Raw genomic sequence first — 9,406 nt, 5'->3', positions numbered from 1 at the left:
TTAAAAGTACTTTAGTTTTCTTTAATTCTATTAGTAAAGTTGAAGACTTTGCACCTTTTAATTATATTAAAAACAGACAATGTGCAGAACAATTATACTTTTGCTAATTCAACAAACATTTTTTGACATCATTCTATAAGCAAGGAATGTAATTTAGTTTGGGATTCCAAATGATCACAGAAGCAAATAGCTATTTCCCTTTTCTTAAAATTCCCATGAAAAATATATTGATCTATAGTGTGGAGAATAACTATTCAAATGAATCTGTGAATCTACAGTCTTATTTGATTAAGATGAAATAGTCATGAGAATCCCCCGAGAGTCCTATAGAAATCATATCATTCCCATTGACGTGCATGCACGAAAACTGACTAAAACTTTGTTAACCTCCAGTTCTTGTGAAAATCTGTATTTGCCTTCAAACAGAGATGTCTTTAAGATTCCTCACTGGAAGCCGGGCGCGGTGGCTCACGCCTGTAATCCTAGCTCTCTGGGAGGCTGAGGCGGGCGGATTGCTTGAGGTCAGGAGTTCGAGACCAGCCTGAGCAAGAGCGAGACCCCGTCTCTACTATAAATAGAAAGAACTTAATTGGCCAACTAATATATATAGAAAAAAAAAAAAACTAGCTGGGCATGGTGGCGCATGCCTGTAGTCCCAGCTACTTGGGAGGCTGAGGCAGGAGGATCCCTTGAGCCCAGGAGTTTGAGGTTGCTGTGAGCGAGGCTGACGCCACGGCACTCACACTAGCTTGGGCAACAAAGCGAGACTCTGTCTCAAAAAAAAAAAAAAAAAAAAAAAAAAAGATTCCTCACTGGAGCACGTGGAGGCCTGACGCCGCTATAACAAGAGCTATTTTTCTAAGCGTAAACAAATATATTCATAGTATTTTTTAAATCGCATTCTTTGCAATATGTTGCAAGAGCCACACAGATGTTCTGTCACTTTGACCTAGCAATCCTGCTCCTGGGAACTTACCCAGAAGAATTAATTCCACAGAAGCCAAAAAGCTACAAAGATTTCTATTACAAGGCTATCTATAACAGCTGAAATCTGTAAGCAAAATCATTTTTTACAAAAGGAAAATGATGTAGCAGAACATAGTGCATCAACAAGGTGTCTTATGTGATTATTAAAAATCAGACTTAGAGGATAGCAGAAATGTCAAAAATATTTTGGATAAACCTTAAATTAAAAATCAGTATTTTTAGTAGCATTTACATTGTAATTATAAATATGGAAAAATAGATGGAGGACTAGAAGACAATATGGAAAATGAAAATAATTGCTTAGGATGGAGGTATTAGGAGTTTATTTTACTTCTTATAAAAATGTCTCAAGTTCTGTTTTACATCAACTTTTCAGTTGAAGAAAAATAGCTTCTTGCTCTGCAGAATCAATTTACACCATAAAAACATGTCCACATAGATTATGAATAAAAGGTGGGTTTTTAGAGAATTGATCCATTTCTGTTCTCTGTGAGCTTCCTACTATAGCTCTCTCTCTAGTACCATCATTTCTACCAATGTTTTTAAACCATGTGGAGTTGCTTGCAATATCTTATGTTGGGCCCCACCTCGAACCCACCAAACCCAAACCTCTCGGGCTTGGGCCTGGGCATATATATTTTAAATCCACTCTCCCACCCAGGTAATTCTTCCACCCATCCTTCCACCCCAGCTAGTTTCAGAAACACTAACGTCACCATGAAAGACAAGCAGTGGCTCTAAAGATGACCTTTCCAAAATCTGAAATTAAAAAAAAAACAAAAACAAAAAAACCCACAAACTTCGTTTTAAAGAAAAATCAAAAATTGTGGTCAACATTCAGGTGACTACTTTCAATTTGGATTTCCTGGAATGTAGGTAAACGTGGCAAATGTGTTCACACTATTACAACGAAAGGTGTGACTTCTGTGGTATCCTCAAAAGGCACCAAACTAAAGAAGGTCCTAGGGAAGGTTGAAGATCCCATCCCAGACCATGTCCTCAAGGGTGGTCCCCTGCACCTTGGTGACCTTGCAAAGATGCAGCTAGAGGTTCTCAGGGTTTTCCCATAAGGCAAATATTTCTTTCCTCATTAAATTTGTATATGGTGATCAAAAGGCTCTAGGCCTCCCAGAATTTTTATTATTTCCATTCCCAGCAATTTTCAGATGCCCAGCTGCTCCCCTCAGGCACATAAAGCTCCATAGCCATCAGGATCAGCTGCAGCAGAGTGGATGGAGAAAGCAGAGCTTGCAGGAGGGGCAAGAGGGACAGAACGCGCTGTAAATGGCTCTCTGAGTTCTAGCCTGATGACAGAGCCTGCCTTCCGATCTGCATTTTTCTCCAAAATGAGCACATTGCAATCCATCCTCTTGGTGTCTAGTGGCCCTTCCCTTTTCTCTTTGCTTTGTAGATTAACCATAGGATGCTTTTGCTTCCTCTGTAGAAATGGGCCATTGTCACAGAATATTAAAGTTAGAAGGAACCTGGTCCAGCATTTTAAGTTGAGAAAACCAAGGCCCAGAGAGTCTAAATGACTTGCCTGTGGTCATATAACTTGGTGAGGCCAAGCTGATTTCCTATCTCAAAGGCCACTCTTCTTTTCATTATTATGAGGAAATGCACATGACCAACCCACAGTCTGCAGGGCGGATGCTGCAGGTTGTTCTCATAGCAGGGATGATTGGCAGTGACTCATTCCCACCCTCCTGCCCCACCACCCTGGACAGGTGACACACAGTTGAGACATCTGCTGTGATGTATGGAAAGCTTCACGCTGGGGCATGCAGGAAGGACACCCAGGAGAGGCAGAACCTTTTGGCATTGGCCTTGTTGACTGCACACATTCTTAAGACTGGAGGGTTTACAGTGGAAAGGGGAAGTAAGATTCATCTGTGTCTCCACCCTGCTGTAGGTTGCATGTCAAACCGCTCACCGCACCATGCAAAGTGAGAGGCAAATCACTCGGTATCCACAGGCTCTGAGAATATGTCATCAAGCATCTGTATGTTTCCATATTCAGGCAGTTGTCAATATGGGAATGAGATATAGTCTATTTCACTAGAAAGAATTTTGTATTTGGAACTCTGTATCCATTTTGGTTAAAGAAAAAATTATGGGATGTTGCTGTGCAAAAGCCTACTTAGCCCTATTGCTGGATGTGATCCTGCTGGTTCCAGGAAACCTAACTGTTAGGGACTAAATTGTGTCCCCCTCCAATTCCATATGTTGAAGCCCTACCCCCCAGTGTGATGATATTTGGAGATGAGGCCTTTGGGGAGGTGATTAGGGTTAGATGAGGTCACAAAGTTAGGGCCCTTGTGATGGAATTAGTGCTGTTATAAGAGACATCAGAGAGTTTGTTCTCTCTCCACCATGTGAGGACACATCGAGAAGGCAGCCAACTGCAACCCAGAAGAGGGCCCTTACCAGAACCCAACCATGCTGGCACCCTGATCTCTTGGACTTCCAGCCTCCAGAACTTTGAGATAATAAACTTCTGTTGTTTAAGCCACCTAGTCTACGATATTTTGTATGGCAGCCTGAGCAGACTAATATGCTAATCTCTAAGAACCACACTGGTTCTGTGGGTACCAGGAACACTGGGTGCTCCCTGCCCCAGCTGCCAAATGCCCAGCCTTAGAGGAAGGCCAAGGATCAGAAAGAGTGCACATTGTGGCGCTAGCTTTGGCAACTGTTCGCCTGCAAGGTATCCGGAAATCAGGTGTTTCATGTATAAACATGAAAGCACATCTGCACACCAACGGACACATTCACTCATCCAACAAATATTTATTGTGCACAGTTATGTGGCAGGCACGTAGGTGCCAGAGATATAGCAGTGAACAGAACAGACAAAAGTCCCTGCCTACTAGGGAAGACAGAGGATAAATGAAATAAGTAAATTATATTTTCTACTAGACAGTGCCAAGGACTAAGGAGAAAAAGAAGGTGGCAAGGGGCTAAGGAATGCTGGTGGTGATGTTAATCAGGGAGACGAGGTGAAGCCTCACTAAGGTACTGGGGGAGTAAAGGAGGTAAGGGAGAGAGCTGTGTGTATATCAGCAAAGGAACATTCCAGAATGACGGAAAGGCAAAGGGCCTGAGGTGTGTTGGAAACACACCACAAAGGCAAGTGTGGCAAAGAAGAGATGAACCGAGGTAAGAGAGAGAAGGGGTGGCACAGATCCTGCAGTGTTCGTAGACCATCCCACCGACCGCACCTTCTCTTCGCAGAGCTGCAGCAGGGTCTGCTCCCTGTTCCAGCCAGGCTGCTGTGTAGACAGCGGCTCAAGAACAAGCAGCTTTCATATATGTGTTGTATTGGTTTCCTAGGGCTGCAAAACACGTGGCCACAAACCGGTGGCTTAGAACAACAGAAAATTATTCTCGCTCACATTTCTGGAGGCTCAATCAAGGTGTCTGCAGGGTGGGTTTCTTCTGGAGCCTTGGAGGGGAAATCTGCTCCACGCCTCTCTCCCAGCTTCTGGTTGGTGCTGGCAGCCCTTGGCTTGTAGCGACATCCCTCCAATCTTTGCTTCCATCTTCATGCTGCCTTTTTTCCCCATGTGTGTTTCTGTATCTTTGTGTCTGAATGTCCTTCTCCTTTCTCTTAGAAAGACATCAGTCATTAGATTTAAGGCCCATCCTAATCTAGTATGATCTCATCTTAACTAATTGTATCTGCAAAGACCCTATTTCCAAATAAGGTGACATTGACAGGTTCTGGATGATCATGAATTTGGGGTAACACTATTTAATTCAGTACACATACCTACTGCTAAAATACAGCATTTCGGTTTATAATTAGAAAAAAAAAATAGCCTTGTTTTTTTTCTTTTTTTTTCATAAATTCTCTTCTGAAACTTGGATTGCTTTGTTTCTTTAATCAATATTAAATTTAGGTTTATTCTTGCAGTTTATAGGCAGGAAAACACCATGTGAAATGAGTTGGTCCCTTCACAAGATGGAATTGGCTGAAACAAAGTATAGCTAAGAAAGCCAAAATCCAGGTCCAAGGGACTAATCAGTTTTTTTCAAAGTAATAGTGAATGTATATGAACATTCAAAATGAAAACATTCTGTTAAATGTAACTATAGAAAAAAAAGAAAACAAAAAAGATCTTTCTGCAAAATCACGTTCAGCCATGGTGATTTTAGCCCTTGGTGAAGGGCTTTGACTCAGACTTGGTGGTCCAGGGGGTCTGTGCCAGGGTCTCCAGTATAAAGTCAGGGAAAGTTGCTGCCAGTCCTTTACCAGTGACTTTTTATTATTTTATTTTTATTTTTTTTAATTTCTTTCTTTTTTTTTTTTTTTTTTTTTGAGACAGAGTCTCACTTTGTTGCCTGGGGTAGAGTGCCGTGGCGTCAGCCTAGCTCACAGCAACCTCAAACTCCTGGGCTCAAGCGATCCTCCTGCCTCAGCCTCCTGAGAAGCTGGGACTACAAGCATGCGCCACCATGCCTGGCTAATTTTTTGTATATATTTTTAGTTGGCCAATTAATTTCTTTCTATTTTTAGTAGAGATGAGGTCTCCCTCTTGCTCAGGCTGGTTTCAAACTCCTGACCTCAAGCGATCCTCCCACCTCGGCCTTCCAGAGTGCTAGGAATACAGGTGTGAGCCACCACGCCTGGCCTACCAGTGACTATTTAAAATAACATATATTTGTGCTCCATGAAACAAAAATGTGGAATAAGTTCAACCTCTGCACATAATGATCATCAAACCTCAATCCTTGCACTGCCATGTCTCTTCCCCAGACTCACCCGTTGGCCACTCCTCTCCACAGTGCCTTCCAAGTGGGGTTCACCAAAGTCCAGGAAGAAATCCCCAGAGAGCCGGTCAACCAGGACAGCACAGAGCACTGCCTCTTTTACCCGTCCCATTTGCTGTGGCCAGCCATGCTCCTCAGATGGCATTGTCGGAACACATTTTGATATGACTGTGTCTCCCTCAGAATAAAGTCATGCAACATTGCACGTGGGGTTACTTTGGTGTCTCTCTCTGTCTCTTACACACAGACACACATTTAATGCATGGCCTCTTCACAACACCACTCCTACCCTTCTGGTCTAGCTGTCCCTCTTTTCTCTTCCCTGTCCCCACACATGCACATCTTACCCCCAGCGCCTGGCCTTACCAGGGACCTGCTCCTCCAGCCCTTCCACTCCCTGCTGCCCACCTGATAGCCAAGCATATTCCTGCCCCCTTCCCATATGCCCATGTGGTGCATAGAGCTCTGGCTGGACCACACATGGAATCAAACTGCCTGTAGGGCAGCTCTGAGCACAGTTTGCAGTATGTTAAGAGCAGGGCACCCCCAAAGCCTCCAGTGCAACACCTACGAAGACCCTTCATCACCTCGTCTCTCTGTAGACCACCATCCCCAACCCTGTGCCCATATTTCTGGCATGTCAACAATACTAAGGCTAGACTGAAGCACAGAATAAATTTGAAAGCCCAAAGATGCTAAAAACTTTTCTTTATAGCATTTCATTAAAGTTTATCCTCTTTTGCCTTTCCTTTTGGTTTCCCACTTTTTCATTTAAATGGTAGCATACCAAACACACTGTTGTACACCTTGCTTTTTATACAACTTTATTGATGTATATTTTATATGTCATATAATCCACCCATTTCAAGGGTACAATTGAATGATTTTCCTAGCAAATGTACCAGGTTGTGCAACCACCACCATAAGTCAGCCTCCTATAGTTTCCATCCGCTCAATAAGACCCCCCATGGCCGTTGACAGTGAACCAGCCCCCTCCTGCCCACCGGCCCTTGGGCAAGGCAACCGCGTTTGCTTCTGATCAGCAACTATGAGAAAGTAATTCTCCATGCTGTCATCCTAGTCTAAACAGACTTGGCGGGTTCCTTTCCCATCTGAGAACAGGGCGTTTTCACAGCGGCTGTCTTTTTGGTCAGAGGACAGCTGTAGTGGTGAAGCTGAAGGCTGGGGGAGGCGGGAGGGAGGCTACGGTGGGGCACACCTGCCACACGGAGGTGTCCTTGAACCCAGGGGCCTTTCCGCCCCCCAACCAAACCACACTGATTGCCTCCTACGCCTGAGGCAACTCTGCTGAGAACAACTTTTAAAAACCCTTTAAAATAAAATTCACAAGAAAAATGACTTAATGCCTCAGTCTCAAATTTTCTCTAATTTAAAAAGCTTTTAATATATTTTTTTAAAATCCTGGATTCTTCTGGCCTAAAAGGTTTTTCCTAAGTAAAAAACACACAATTGAGATAAAAAATAAGGCATTACCATGCTCAGGTACACAAGGAAATGCCTGGTCACTGACCATTGGAGGTTTTGTTGTTTTCTGTTGTTTTTTTTTAAGAAAAGAAATTCGAAGCAAACACAGAGTCAAGAGCCACAGAACTCAGATGAAGGCTCCATCAAGGTTTTTTGAGGAGTGATTGTTGATCACAATATGAAAGGCAATCAAGTCGAGTTGTAATGCGATTTGGCTTAAAACACACTCACTCTCTCACACACACACACACACACAACACACACCCTATTTCCGCCTCCACTTTTCTCTATGTTTCATGAGAGTAAGAATATAAAATGCCCTCAATTAAAATTTACCTAAAGAATGAATAAACAAACGAAGACCTATTATGTTCTAAGTGCTATGCTAGAAATTAGGATCAGAAATCACAAAGGCCCCCATGTGAAGAAATTCAAGTAGGCTGGGCACGGTGGCTCACGCCTGTAATCCTAGCACTCTGGGAGGCCAAGGCGGGTGGATCGCTCAAGGTCAGAAGTTCGAAACCAACCTGAGCAAGAGTGAGACCCCCGTCTCTACTATAAATAGAAAGAAATTAATTGGCCAACTAATATATATAGAAAAAATTAGCCGGGCATGGTGGCGCATGCCTGTCATCCCAGCTACTCAGGAGGCTGAAGGCAGGAGGATTCCTTGAGCCCAGGAGTTTGAGGTTGCTGTGAGCTAGGCTGACGCCACAGCACTCACTCTAGCCTGGGCAACAAAGTGAGACTCTGTCTCACAAAAAAAAAAAAAATCCAAGTTTAATGGAGAAGCAGACACATAAATATATTCTACCAGCATATACAGCAACCCCCCCTTATTGTGGGGGATACACCATAAGCCCCTTGGTGGATGCCTGAAACCACAGATAGTATCAAACCCTATGAGTGAATTTCCTTTTCTTTCTTCACAATGTCACAGATAGAAGATTCATTCTTACCACAGATCTCAGCAACCTTAGCATACAGTTTTTTTTCTTTCCTTGTGAAGTCAAGAAATTTTACCTTTTCGCCGGGCTTGGTGGCTCACACCTGTAATCCCAGCACTCTGGGAGGCCAAGGCAGGAGGATCGTTCAAGGTCAGGAGTTCGAAACCAGCCTGAGCAAGAGGGAGACACCGTCTCTACTAAAAATAGAAAGAAATTAATTGGCCAACTAAAAATATATAGAAATAATTAGCTGGGCATGGTGGTGCATGCCTGTAGTCCCAGCTTCTCAGGAGGCTGAGACAGAAGGATTGCTTGAGCCCAGGAGTCTGAGGTTGCTGTGAGCTAGGCTGATGCCAGCACACTCTAACCCAGGCAACAGAGTGAGACTCTGTCTCAAAAAAAAGAAGAAAGAAAGAAAGAAATTTCATCTTTTCATGTAAAGGAAGCACTTGATGGCTTCTCTTTGGCATATCCAGAGTTGCCGGCATCACTACTCTTGTGCTTTGGGGTAATTATTAAATCAAATAAGGGTGACTTGAACACAAGCACTGTGATAATGTGGCAGTCGATCTGAAAACCGAGACGGCTAATGAGCAAGTCACAGGGTGCACAGACAGCACAGCTACGCTGGACAAAAGGAGGATTCACAATATGGGCAGGACGGAGCAGGATGGTGCGAGATTTCATGATAGTACTCAGAATGGTGGGCAATTTAAAACTCATGAATTGTTTACTTCTGGAATTTTTCATTTAATATTTTCCAACCATGGTGGACGACAGGTAATGAAACCACTGAAAGCAAAACCATAGTAAGGGGGGACTAGTGTAGTATGACAATCAACAGATAATTTCAAGGTACAGAGATAGCTCACAATGAGCAGTAATTAATATGGGTTGAGGAGCAGGGAAATGATGAGGGAGACTTTGCATACGCTGAATATGAGCTGTCAAGGAGAGACAGGCATTCGCTAGGAAAGCAAAGACAAAGAGGGCCATTCTAGGCAGAGGAAGTAGCCCATGCAAAGGGCGTAAGTAGTTCACACTAGTGAAGGTGAGGTCAGATGTGGGAAGCAAGAAATCGTCTGAAGATTATATTAGGCAGGGTTCACCAGAGAAACCAAGCCAATGGTGTGTACTTATACAGTCATGCATGGCTGAGGGACAGGGATGCATTCTGTGAAATGCATCAGTAGGTGATTTTGTCATTGTGGAAA

General features: G+C 43.4%; 1 long non-coding RNA gene across 1 annotated transcript; it reads left to right on the top strand.

The window, feature by feature from the left end:
* The first annotated feature begins 2,471 nt into the window (after positions 1 to 2,471).
* On the top strand, positions 2,472 to 5,965 carry LOC105881136 (uncharacterized). Its single transcript, XR_012922454.1, has 2 exons — positions 2,472 to 2,989; positions 5,747 to 5,965. It is a non-coding gene; the product is annotated as an uncharacterized LOC105881136 (long non-coding RNA).
* The last annotated feature ends 3,441 nt before the right edge of the window (positions 5,966 to 9,406 follow it).

Source organism: Microcebus murinus, chromosome 13 (genome assembly GCF_040939455.1).
Source record: "Microcebus murinus isolate Inina chromosome 13, M.murinus_Inina_mat1.0, whole genome shotgun sequence".
Classification (NCBI taxonomy): Eukaryota; Metazoa; Chordata; class Mammalia; order Primates; family Cheirogaleidae; genus Microcebus; species Microcebus murinus.
The sequence above is the reverse complement of the archived record's forward strand: the minus strand, read 5'-3'. Positions and strand labels throughout refer to the sequence as shown.